Raw genomic sequence first — 13,166 nt, forward strand, 5'->3', positions numbered from 1 at the left:
GAGGTACATTTATAAAAATGTATTACCTCAAACTGGCAGATTGTTTAATGTAATTGATGTAAATGTGTAATTTAGCATATGTGTAATTTACCCCCCCCCCCCCCCCCCAAGGAAATTATTGCCTATTTCGCCCATATATTTTTTGTTGTTGCAAAAAAGTTGTGTAGTTCCAGTTCTTAGCTAAACACCAAATAAGTAATTAACTACTGTAAACACTATCAATATTTGAATTTAGTTCAACTACCACCAAGCTACTGCAAAATGTGGTTAAATTACATGTAATTTAACTACTCCAACACCGGTTATTGCGCAGTGACGTCAAAAATGTAATTTCCTGTGCTTTTTATATAAATATTATATATATATATATAATATTTCCACACTATGAGGTTGGAATAATGTCGTTTTGAATCACAAATGGCCCCCAGCTGACAACACGCTCAGCCATCAGGACTCTACACTCCTCCATCCAGATAGTTCCCAGACAGTCCTAGCAAATTATTGCTTCAGAAATATCCCTTTGCTAATAAGCTATTTTTGTTTATTTTTGAAAATTTTAATGAAAACAATCACAGAAAGGTACTTTATTGTACCCATAAATAATTTGATATTGAGATCAAAACGGCTGCATTGGACATTTAATGAAGCATACTCATTCACTCATCACCATTAGCAGCATCTACTAAATGTTAAATGTATTACCTGTCAGGTATTTTAATTGTCCGTAATGTCTACTTGTTAAATGTTTGTAAGGTCTTAAAATTGTAATTTTTCTAGTGTCTTTTTAGTTCTGTGTTGGACTCCAGGAAGATTAGCTAACATTATGGCATCAGCTAATGGGGATCCTAATAAAATAAAATGTTTTCCCATCAGAGCAGCAAAAAGCAACAAAAAGCCTCATTACAGTAACATGTTAGTACATTTTCCCACCAGTGATGTGTTTCAATCAAACTGACATAAAAGTTGATTAAAGTAAATGGCCTCTTTTTGTCATTGTAGCCTTCAGGGTACTTTAAATGAACTCTTGTCAGTGGTGTTGTGGATTCTAGAGCCCTTCATATTTTCCCAGTGATTGTCAGTACTCAGTGTTCATCCTTGTACGTCTTCGCTTGACGTAAACACAAACTAACAAGCAATAACTAACCTAAACAGACCGCAGCTGATGTAGCATAGGGTCACAGCTCTTTGCGTAGGGCTGTTGAAGGTTGGATCGTAGTAGTGCTTCGTAATATGAATGATATCAACGTCTTCCTACACTTGGGGTAGTCTTCAAATTTCTGAAGGTACCACCTAGAGAGAAAGACAGGATGACATTAATTCACTGTGTTAACGGGACAGTTAACGGGACAGTTCACCCCAAACCGTGTGTGTGTATGCTCAGTGTCTTCATGCATGTGTGCCTGCCTGCGGAATGTGTGTGTGTTTCCCAAGGGCGCAACTTTTCACAATTCTGAAATTGCATGTTTGTCATCCCCCCTCCCCCAGTTTTATCATTGGAATGTGATACACAATGAAGAAACCGTGCGGACCATGCGGACGCCTCAGAGCTTTCGGTTAGGCTGTTTGGAGTGTTTATCCCACTGAAAAAATATATGTAATTATGCCCCCCCAACACACTTCTAAAACCAAAGTGGCGCCCCTGGTGTTTCCTACCTGAAGTGAGCGAAGGCTCTGCTGGCAAGAACAATGAGAGTAAAGGTGGGGAAGAATGCGCTGTGGACAGAATGAGCCGCCAGAGCAAACCTCACCCACTCTTATCTCGCCAAAGAACTTTGAGTATATGCCCGGAGCAAACAGCCCACCTACAGGAGAGAACATAAGACAGGGTAGAACTCGTTGCATTGTGATTACAGCAACAGTCATGTACAAATGTGACTAACCCAGTGGCGGTCAGTGCCGTTTATGATGAGGGAGGCCAATTTTCTTTTCATGAGCATGGCCTTATTTCTATTACAGCATGATGGATGACTGTCACTCATATTCCATTCACCCAGTTCAATGTAACGTCGAGAGGTTGAGGCTACTACAAGATACAAAAATGTCCCCTACAACCTAGCCTATGAATGAAAGTTTACAATGTAGGTGCACACAGATCAAGATACATTTTTGAGATGACAGACAGTGACACATGGACAGACAGTGACACATTCAATGCCACCATGCACACTCTTGCCTGCATCTAGCTTATCTAAGGTGTAATCATTACTCCAACAGTTGCAAACAAATTTTAAGAAATTCACTGAGGATGGTCCTTCCGTTCCTCCTCTGAGGAGCCTCCACTGGACTAACCAGGTTTATCATGATATCTGTTTATCCTTGCTGTTACCACTATTATGTAAAAAAGTCCATTCATGCCTGTTCCTGCAGTCACAAAACATTCTCACAGGTTCTCTATTAGCATACTTAATTGTCTGCTGATGGGCCATCAACAGGCTTTCCATTGTATTCAAACTGGTTGGGTAGGTTAGGTCTTGCAGAACATTCACACCTGGCCCAGTGGGCAATCAGGAAGAAGTTGTCTTTACTTCACAAAACTGTGGAAGAGAAGTCCACACAGTTGCAATGTTATTCATTCAAACCGATATATCATTTCGGGAAAAAATGCAACTCAGATCAATATAGGTTTTCCATATCAGTGCCCATCACAAAAAATATATAAATATACAGTATTAGTGTCACTCCACAATATAACAGCAATTGGCAATACAAATTACACTGAACAAAAATATAAAATAATGCAACATGTAAAGTGTTGGTCCCATGTTTGGATTAATTTGTGAAGAGCATTCTTCTCCAGCATGCTAGTGGCCATCGAATATGAGCATTTGCCCACTGAAGTCGGTTACGACGCCGTTAGGTCAAGACCCTGATGAACCTTAGATGGTTTTTAACAGTTTGTGCAGAAATTTGTCAGTTGTGCAAACTCACAGTTTCATCAGCTGTCCAGGTGGCTGGTCTCAGACGATCCCGCAGGTGAAGAAACCGGATGTGGAGGCCATGGTCTGTAGTTGTTAGACCGGTTGGACATCCTGCCAAATTCTCGAAAATGACGTTGGAGGCAGTTTAAGGTAGAGAAATTAACATTAAATTCTCTGGTAACATCTCTGGTGGACATTCCTGCAGTCAGCATGCCAATTGCATGCTCCCTCAACTTGAGACCTCTGTGGCATTGTGTTGTGTGATAAAACTGCACATTTTAGAGTGGCCTTTTATTGTCCCCAGCACAAGGTGCACCGATGTAATGGTCATGCTGATTCTTGATATGCCACCCCTGTAAAGTGTATGGATTATCTTGAGCACAACATTTGAGAAAAATAAGCTTTTTGTGCCTATGGAAAAATTTTCTGGGATCTTTTATTTCAGCTCATGAAACATGGGACCAGCACTTTACATGTTGCGTTTATATTTTTGTTCTGTGTATATACTCGTTGGAGTGGGATTGTTGTTCTCACAAAAAAATATATATATATAGTGAGTGAATATACTTCAAACAAGGTTCAGAATGTCCACTCAGTGGGCCTACACATTGCACACCCCTTAAATAAGAACTGACAAATTTAAAATAAAATAAAATTCATGTCAAAACGTGTGAGATGAAAATTGACAAACTAAACGGTGTGCAATGTGTAGGCCCGCTGAGTGGACATTCTGAACCGTGTTTTAAGTCAGTAGGTCACATGACCAAGGAGCTATTCAAATTTGAAAGTTTGAACATTTAATGTAAAAACATGTGAGATGAAAATGGACAAACTAAAGGGTGTGCAATATAGAAGGGTAGTCAGTGGACATTCTGATCCTTGCTTGAGGTCAGTAGGTCACATGACCAAGGAGCTACTGAAATTAGAAACATTGAAAAACATTGAAAATTCATGGGGAAATGGTGTGAGATGATAATGTACAAACTAAAGGGTGTGCACTGTGTAGGGCCACTGATTGTACATTCTGAACCTTGTTTGAAGTCAGTAGGTCACATGAGCAAAGAGATATTGAAATTCAAAAATGTAAATAAATAATTAAGTAGTGCGAGTAAATCGTCAAAAAGAAAAGTGTGCGCAATGTGTGTCTATACCATCAGGTTAGCTAGAACCAGTTTTGAAAGTTTTAGGAGTAATGGTTAAAGAGCTATTGAAATTTGAAAAATTTGATTTGTCACTATGTTGACGGTTCCTAACTGCTGTTGGTGGACGTAAGGAAAACTACAGGCGAATATCCGTAAAATATCCAACCTGAAAACGGTCTTTACCTCAGTATAAACTGCGTGCTTTTCCGACTAGTCGTAGTGGGAGGACCACACAACATGTCATCGTGTGACTCCAAGTTTACTTCGATATGATGGTTATTATACAAATATTTGCGCATAAAAGCATTTCTCACATAATTTTCATACAAAAAGATCGCACCTTGTCTAGTGTCTTTTGTTTTATCGAGATTTGGACAGTTTACCGAAAAAAAATCTGTTTCCATCAGGCCCGTCATTACATTTATCCGACATGTACTTTAACCTGGTTATTATTATACATTTTTGGGGACCAAATCAGATGTGATGTGCTATATTTATTGAATATTACATGAACCCTATAATTTAAAATTGACAATTTGGGTGCAATCAATTAGTTTAATTTCTCAGCAAATTGTAGGAATGCTAATCTTATCATCGATGTTGGACGATAAGATGGCAAGATTTGGATCAGGCATTTACATTGTTTTTATCTGATAAAACTTGACAGTTGATTATTTTCATCAAAACCATTACTGACTCATTGTGGCTGGATCGTTGGAGAACGAGATCATCCCTAATATCTTAAACCTCAGTTGAGTAAAACATTTCAATAAAGCCATTATTACAAAAGAAAGAAAAATCTTTTACTTTAGGAGTGTTTGTATCTACCCGTTTCAATTTCTTCAGGTCTCTCTCAGGTCAGTTTCTGGTGAAAACGTAGCATTGTAATTCAGATCCTTTCTCACAGTCTCTCTGGTTTCAAACCACTTCTAAGTCACTGAAGGTTAACCTCAATTTTGAGTGTTGATGTCATGGACGGATAAATATGGCAGCATAAAAAAAAAACATTCATAAACCATAGATGGCTGCTGTGCTCCCTCCCTGCTTGAACACAGACTGTACAGCCACTGCCTCTACCTCGCCTCTTCTAAAATGAGAATGTTTCTGGATTCCAGGAGTGCCTGCAGTTTCTGCAGGGCAGCAGGTAGCCTAGTGGTTAAGAGCGTTGGTCCATTAACCGCAAAGCCACTGGTTTGAATCCCTGAGCCGACGAGGTGAAAAATCTGTCAATGTGCCCTTGAGCAAGGCACTTAACCCTAATTACTCCTGTAAGTTGCTTTGGATAAGAATGTCTGCTAAATGACTAAGATGTAAACATATTTCATTAGGTGTGGCGTGTCCACAGGTACCAGAAAATCTGAAATGCAAATATATCTGACTTTGAATATTATACAGTACTGTGCAGCCCTCTTCATCGACCTGGCCAAGGCTTTCGACTCTGTCAATCACCGTATTCTTATCGGCAGACTCATATAGCCTTGGTTTCTCAAATAACTGCCTCGCCTGGTTCACCAACTACTTCGCAGACAGAGTTCAGTGTGTCAAATCAGAGGGCCTGTTGTCCGGACCTCTGGCAGTCTCCATGGAGGTACCACAAGGTTCAATTATCGGGCCGACTCTTTTCTCTGTATATATCAATGATGTCGCTCTTGCTGCTGGTGATTCTCTGATCCACCTCTACGCAGACGACACCATTCTGTATACATCTGGCCCTTCCTTGGACACTGTGTTAACTAACCTCCAAACGAGCTTCAATGCCATACAACACTCCTTCCGTGGCCTCCAACTGCTCTTAAACGCTAGTAAAACCAAATGCATGCTTTTCCACCGTTCGCTGCCCACACCCGCCCGCCCGACTAGCATCACTACCCTGGAAGGCTCTGACCTAGAATATGTGGACAACTACAAATACCTAGGTGTCTGGCTAGACTGTAAACTCTCCTTCCAGACTCATATTAAACATCTCCAATCCAAAATCAAATCTAGAGTCGGCTTTCTATTTCGCAACAAAGCCTCTTTCACTCACGCCGTCAAACTTACCCTAGTAAAACTGACTAGCCTACTGATCCTCGACTTCGGCGATGTCATCTACAAAATAGCTTCCAATACTCTACTCAGCAAACTGGATGCAGTCTATCACAGTGCCATCCGTTTTGTTACCAAAGCACCTTATACCACCCACCACTGCGACCTGTATGCTCTAGTCGGCTGGCCGTCTCTACATATTTGTCGCCAGACCCACTGGCTCCAGGTCATCTATAAGTCTATGCTAGGTAAAGCTCCGCCTTATCTCAGCTCACTGGTCACCAAAAATGTTGTCGGAGGAAGGCCAGGGTCCGGCGGGAGCAGGGCTGGCAGGTTAGATTGGAGGAATGAGCCCATTCCAGGACCGGGGATGGGCAAAATCCGGGACAAACAACCAGTTAGCCGGGCCCCCCCGGGCTGGGAACGCTGTGCCTTGCGGACCAGGCCCTCAATACCCCAAACAAGTGTTGCTGCTAGACAGGAAGTAGGGAGGATGGTCTCTGGGTCAGACGGATTTGCAGCAGAGCTATGCAAGCGAGAGAGGGCGTCAGGCTTCACATTCTTGGACCCAGTGCGGTAGGAGATGGTGAAATTTAAACGATTGAACAACAGAGCCCAACGAGCCTGCCTTGAGTTGAGACGCATGGCGGTGCGGAGATATTCCAGATTCTTATGGTCGGTCTACACGAGGAATGGATGTTGCGCCCTTTCTAGCCAGTGTCTCCATTCCTCCAGCGCCATCTTGACCTGGTTACCAACATCATAGTTCCTCTCTGCGGGATTAAGACTATGGGAAAATAAAGTGATGGGATGCATCTTTTGATCCTGGGCAGAATGCTGGGACAGGACTGCCCCCACTACAACGTCCGAGGCGTCGACCTCCACCACGAACTGATGGGACGGGCCCGGATGGATTAGGATGGGGGCTGTAGTGAACCGATGCTTGATCCGAAAACGCCCAGTCAGCAGCTGGGGACCATGTGAAAGGATCCTTCGGTGAGGTGAATGCAGAGAGGGGGGAAGCCAGGGTGCTGCAATACTTCCCAGAAAGGAGATAGTGGATTATTGGAACTCACATTTCTCCGCTTTAAATAACAGGTGGTTCTCCAGGAGGCGCTGGAGAACATCCTCCTAAACTGAACGGGAAACAAACCGGTTCAACAAACACGAACCGGTTCAACATGTCACGGAGCACATCATTGACCAGAGCCTGGAACACTGTGGAACGTTGGTCAGTCCGAATGGCATATCCAGATACTCGTAGCGCCCGCTAGCTGTGTTAAAGGCTGTCTTCCATTCATCTCTTTCCCGTATCCGAACCAGATGGTAGGCATTCCGGAGGTCCAACTTCGAGAATACAATTGCCCCCTGGAGAGGCTCGAAAGCCGAGGAGAGGAGTGGTAGTGGGTAACGGTTCTTTACATCCGTGATGTCTTTAAGACCCCGGTAGTCGATACACGGGCGCAAGGTTTTGTCCTTCTCCCCTAAGAAGAAACCTGCGCTGGCAGGGGAAGGAGGATGAATGAACCCTGCCCCAAGAGAGTCCTCAATGTACCCTTCCATGGTATTGGTCTCATTACCAGACAGGCAATAAGCCGCCCCCGTGGCGGTGTAGTGCCAGGGAGGAGGTCCATGGCGCAGTCATAGGGTCAATACAGAGGAAGAGATGTGGCTCGGGCCTTGTTGAAAAACCTCCCGGAGGTCCTGATACTCCGCGGGAATGGCGGAGAGATCCGAGGCTTAACCCAAGCCCGCTGGAGAACGTCAAGGGGTGGGTTGTGCCGCCTTCAGCCAATGCGCGTGGCAGAACGTGCTCCAACCCAGGATAGAACCCGTAGCCCAGTTGATCAGGGGGTTGTGCGTCTGGACAATCACAAAACCACAGGTGCATGAGGAGATTCAATGAGCAGGAACCGCATGGACTCACTGTGATTCCCTGACACTCACAGGTTAATAGGAATCGTACTGTGAGTGACCCTGCTAATAGAGCGTCCATCCAATGCTCTGGCATCCATGAGAACGGAGATGAGTTGTGTGAAGATACACAGCTCCAACACCAGGATAGTGTCCATAAAGCGCTCGTCGGTCCCAGAGTCCACGAGCAACCGGAGAGATTTAGACAGGTCACCCCTCAACAGGATAGCATGGAGAGGAGTACGAGTAATGGGAGCTGGGAGACTCCCTGTATGGCCCACCAGCGTACTTGTACCTACTGATGAACCTGGGCTTTTTACTGGACAGGTGGATATGTAATGTCCCGAAGTTCCACAATACAGACAGCTTTTAGAGGTCAGTCTGCGGAAACGTTCTTCAGGGGACAATCTAGCCCTGCCCAGTTGCATGGGCGCTGGAGGAGGAGAGTCAACAGTCCTCGATGATTTCTGAAGGAACTCGTGTGACATCGGATTCTCACGGGAATGCAGGCGTCTGGGATTTCTGGGGTTCTTCGGAGGTGAGGGGAAAACCGTGGACGGGTGTGTGTGCCCAGGAACAGACCTCTCCCTACTGTGTTCCCGCCCATCGATCCTTATGGTCAAGGCTATGAGAGAGTCAAGGTACTAGGGCAGCTCCCGGGCTGCGAGCTCGTCTTTAATTCCCTCCGATAATCCATGAAGGAACGTGCTGAACAAGGATTCCGGGTTCCAGGAACTCTCGGCGGCTAAAGTGCGAAAGTCTATCACATAGTCTGTCACACTACGGGAGTCTTGACACAGTTGAAGTAGCTTCCGAGCCACCTCTATCCCAGACAACGGAGAGTCAAACACCTTCCTTACTTCCGCCAAGAAATCCTCCAGCCTAAGGCAAATGGTGGATTGTTTCTCCCACACCGCCGTAGCCCAGGCGAGTGCCCTCCCGGACAACAGCATTATAAGATACACCATCTTAGAACGGTCCGACAGAAATGAAGAGGGCTGCAGATCAAAAATGAGGGAGCACTGGGAGAGAAAAGCCCGGCAGGTTCCAGGATCCCCAGCGTAGCGCTCCGGAGGAAGTAAGCAGGGTTAACGGGAAGTCGGTGTAGGGTGGGGAGAAACACTGCTGGTAGCGGGGTTACTGAGAGTCTGGGAGATTACAGTTGTGGCTTGCTGCCTGTTAGAAAATCTGTGGAATAGCTCTAGTAATGCATTGAAATCATGGTCATGGTGTTCCGCCAAGGTCTGGAGTCTTTCCATAAGCCTTTCAAGGAACTCCTGGTGGCTCCTTGGGAAGAGACAGCGTCGCAGAGCTGGTCCGAGTCTGCTGGGTCAGTCATGGCCAGTTTGTACTATCATGACTCGGGATATGACCCAGATGAAGACAGAGGGGGCGGATAGTTCAATACTCTGAATATTTATTATACAACGGGGCAGGCAAAGGGCAGGTCGAGGACAGGCAGTGGTTCGTAATCCAAGGCAGGGTCAAACAGGGACAGAACGGAAGGCAGGCTCAGGATCAGCACAGACAGGTCAGATCCGGGAAGACTCGAAAAACAAACTTGAGAGCATACGCAACGTGAAACACGCTGGTAAGACCTGACAAGACAAACTGGCAACAGACAAACAGAAAAACGCAGGTATTAATACACAGGGGATAATGGGTAAAAATAGGAAACACCTGGTGGGGGGTGGAGACAAGCACAAGACAGGTGAAACAAATCAGGGTGTGACAACAACAAAATGTGGTATCAGTCAATTGGTATGCACTATCTGTAACTGTAAAGCAAGGGTGTCAAACTCATTCCATGGAGGGCGTAGATTCTGCTGGATTTTTGTTTTCAATTTCAATTAAGACTTAGACAACCAGGTGAGGGGAGTTTCTTACTAATGAGTGACCTTAATTCATTCATTATTGTCAAGGGAAGAGCGAAAACCTGCAGACACTCGGCCCTTTGTGGAATGAATTTAACACGTGCTGAAAAGGAACAAGCAGTGATTCTCCACTACATGTAGACGTAGATTCAGGATCACTACGTTACTAGGAAACTTCCAGGCAGTGGTTTTGATTGGCCAGAGCGAACCTGCAGGCAGCAGGAATCTTATCTTTTGGTACAGTATCTTGTAGCCCCTCTCTCCAGGTTTCCGTAGGTTCCTTAGGATGTGGTCAGAGTGAACGTTCACCAACCAACCCACCAACCCCAGCACAGAGCCTGAAAATCAACCAGTGGGGAAGCTGATTTATAATGACAGTGTGTGTAAGACGACCAATGAGGTGAACATTTGGAGATGTGACGTGTTTATGGATAGTGTGACGTGGAATAACTCTAGAACGATCAGGGACAATACATTAAGAAATTCACGGAACATATTGACAGACAACTGTGTAATTTGTGGTTTATGATTTTTTTCTTGAGCGGATGGTCAGATAATAATTTGTAGACTGCAAATTCACCGTAAAAAGCCCAAACAGATATATTATTTGACTAAAACATAATTTCAAACCTTGTTTACATTTGTATACGATCACATACACTAGATGCACAAACATTAGGAACAACTTCCTAATATTGAGCTGCACCCCCTTTTGCCCTCAGATCAGCCTCAATTCGTCGGGGCATGGACTCCACAAGGTGCCGAAAACATTCCACAGGGATGCTGACCCATGTTGACACCAATGCTTCCCACAGTTGTGTCCTTTGGGTGGTGGACCATTCTTGATATACACACAGGAAACTGTTGAGCGTGAAAAACCCAGCAGCGTTGCAGTTCTTGACACTCAAAACGGTGCACCTCGTACCTACTACCATAGCCGTTCAAAGGCACTTAAATCTTGTCTTGCCCATTCACCCTTTGAATGGCACAAGTGTCTCGAGGCTTAAAAATCCTTCTTTAACCTGTCTCCTCCCCTTCATCTACACTGATTGAAGTGGATTTAACAAATAAGTACAGTTACATGCACACAATAATGTGATTATTGTGGATAGTCAGATTCATATAATAGTTTGATTAAAATGTTTAAATGCTTTGCAAGAACGATTTCCTTAATAATCCTGTTTACATGGAGACATCTGAAATAAGGCTACCTGATAGTACTCTGATAAATGTAGAAAATCGGCAATCAAAATAAACGTTCCACCACAGCTGCCAGGTTATTTCTTGGAAATGTATTTGATTCTGGGTTCGGACATATGAAGTATTTATGTGAAAACTACTTCTTATGAGGCATACATTCAGTTGTTCCGAACACACTTCACTCGCGCTAAAGAGGGAGGCTCGCTCGGCTGGTGCTAGCACATGACCAGATCAAATACACAGCTGGAACCCCGATAAGGTGTTTACTGTACGTGTCCTAATCATTTGAAAGATTGCTCAGAAAACCAGGTATTTTAATCGATGTATGCTTACTTTGATTTTTACCTCACACCGATTAAGATAAGCAGAGTAAGGTGTTTACATGACTACTGCATAATCTGTCTACTGCCATAATCTATTTGATATCTAATTATTAGTGTGCATGTAAACATACTGAATAAGGCATCATAGCTTTCACCTGGATTCACCTAGTCTATGTCATGGAAATGTTCCTATTGTTTTGTACACTGTGTATATCTCTCTATTATGCGTGGAAATACTTTGGAACAGATATCCAAAATGAAACTAATTTCAGCTGATTTGCTGGTGTTTTTACAGTCTTTTAAGTCCAACATTTTTTATACATTTTTGTCAGAATGCATGGGAGCCAAATAAAATCACTTGCGGGCCAAATTGGGCCCAAGGGCCGCCAGTTGGGGAACCCTGATGGTATGCAGTATGTCACCCATGTCTCTTACCTGTGATGAAGCAGGGGCTGGTAACCCAGTTGCTCAGGTATCTGACCTGCATATAGCCATTATAGATGCAGAACACAAAGGCCAGGACGAACAATGCAAACAATGTAGATTTCCCTCCACCAAAATAATTGATAGATGACCTCGAAGAAAAAATAGAACTGATTAATAATAATTTCACCACCAGTTGTCTAAGGTGGATGTTTCTCATGGCTGAGAAACAAGTTACAATGTTGACACATCATTTAAGCAATGACATGCATTATTATTACCGATTTCATTTTAAATTACAATTGAGATTTCAGCCATCAAATTGCCTACTGAACTGAACACTGTCACCTAGAACAGTGGTTCTCAACCAGGTACTTGGCCTATCCACTGGGGACACTTGGGAAGACTCATCAGACCATAGGCTTACTGGTGCACTGCGTATGAGCAGGTATTCTGGGCAGAGCAAAATAACCAAACAGCAGTAACTGATTGGGAAGATGAGTGGTTTTTGCAACAGAAGTCCACAGCATAAGGCACAGTAGCACTAGAAAAGCAGGTAGCTCCTGAAAAAAAACTATATCCAACACAATAATTAACACATACGTCACTTGAGAAACATGCGTACATGTGATCAAATCACTGGTATGCCCAGCTCCATCGTCCAATCATAAAGAAGGATAAAGGATGGTTCTAACAAACCAAAACCTGCAGAGGAAACATAGAGGAAACCTTGAAATAACATCCAACACAAAACTGAGTGAGCAATGTTCAGTCTGAACCTACTTCTGAAGCCAAAAAGTAAAAGACAATCTGTAGGTAATTTTGTTATATAAAGCTTAGCAAATAAGGCTACTAAGCTACCAAGCTTCTAGGACAGAACAGACTTGGCTGCAACTTCAATTAGCACTGAAGTGTGAAGTGAGATGTGTGAAAACTCTTGAGTACAAAAATAAGCTCCTCAAGGACAATCCAGAGACACTATTTGCTGACTACTACACAGACCATCCCCTGGCACAGTGCTATAAGAGTTCACTACCCCTATGTCAAAAGAGAGGGTATTGGCCCAGGGTGGAAACTCAGAATACTAGACATTGAAGAAATGGAAACAACCTCTGTCAACATCTGGGACAGTAATGCTGCAGGGCATCCTCATGCAGTTCCAGTAGGACTTTAACGGGATCAAAAAGAGAGCACAGCAGGAAACGCTCTCTCTCTGTGATGACTCCCCCATCCTGAGTGAGTCTGATCACACCTCTTCAAACTGTCCTGCAGACGAGGATAGTCACCCCCTCCCCAGCACGGAATACACCCAGGTCCCACAACTGACTGCTCCTCCATCATTGAGAG

General features: G+C 43.9%; 1 long non-coding RNA gene across 1 annotated transcript; it reads right to left on the reverse strand.

Annotated features, from left to right (window-relative positions):
* Positions 1 to 629: 629 nt before the first annotated feature.
* On the reverse strand, positions 630 to 2,527 carry LOC139559098 (uncharacterized). Its single transcript, XR_011671687.1, has 3 exons — positions 2,404 to 2,527; positions 1,654 to 1,802; positions 630 to 1,290 (listed from the first exon to the last, which is right to left on the reverse strand). It is a non-coding gene; the product is annotated as an uncharacterized lncRNA (long non-coding RNA).
* Positions 2,528 to 13,166: the final 10,639 nt, after the last annotated feature.

This window comes from Salvelinus alpinus, chromosome 29, assembly GCF_045679555.1.
Source record: "Salvelinus alpinus chromosome 29, SLU_Salpinus.1, whole genome shotgun sequence".
In the NCBI taxonomy this organism is placed as follows: domain Eukaryota; kingdom Metazoa; phylum Chordata; class Actinopteri; order Salmoniformes; family Salmonidae; genus Salvelinus; species Salvelinus alpinus.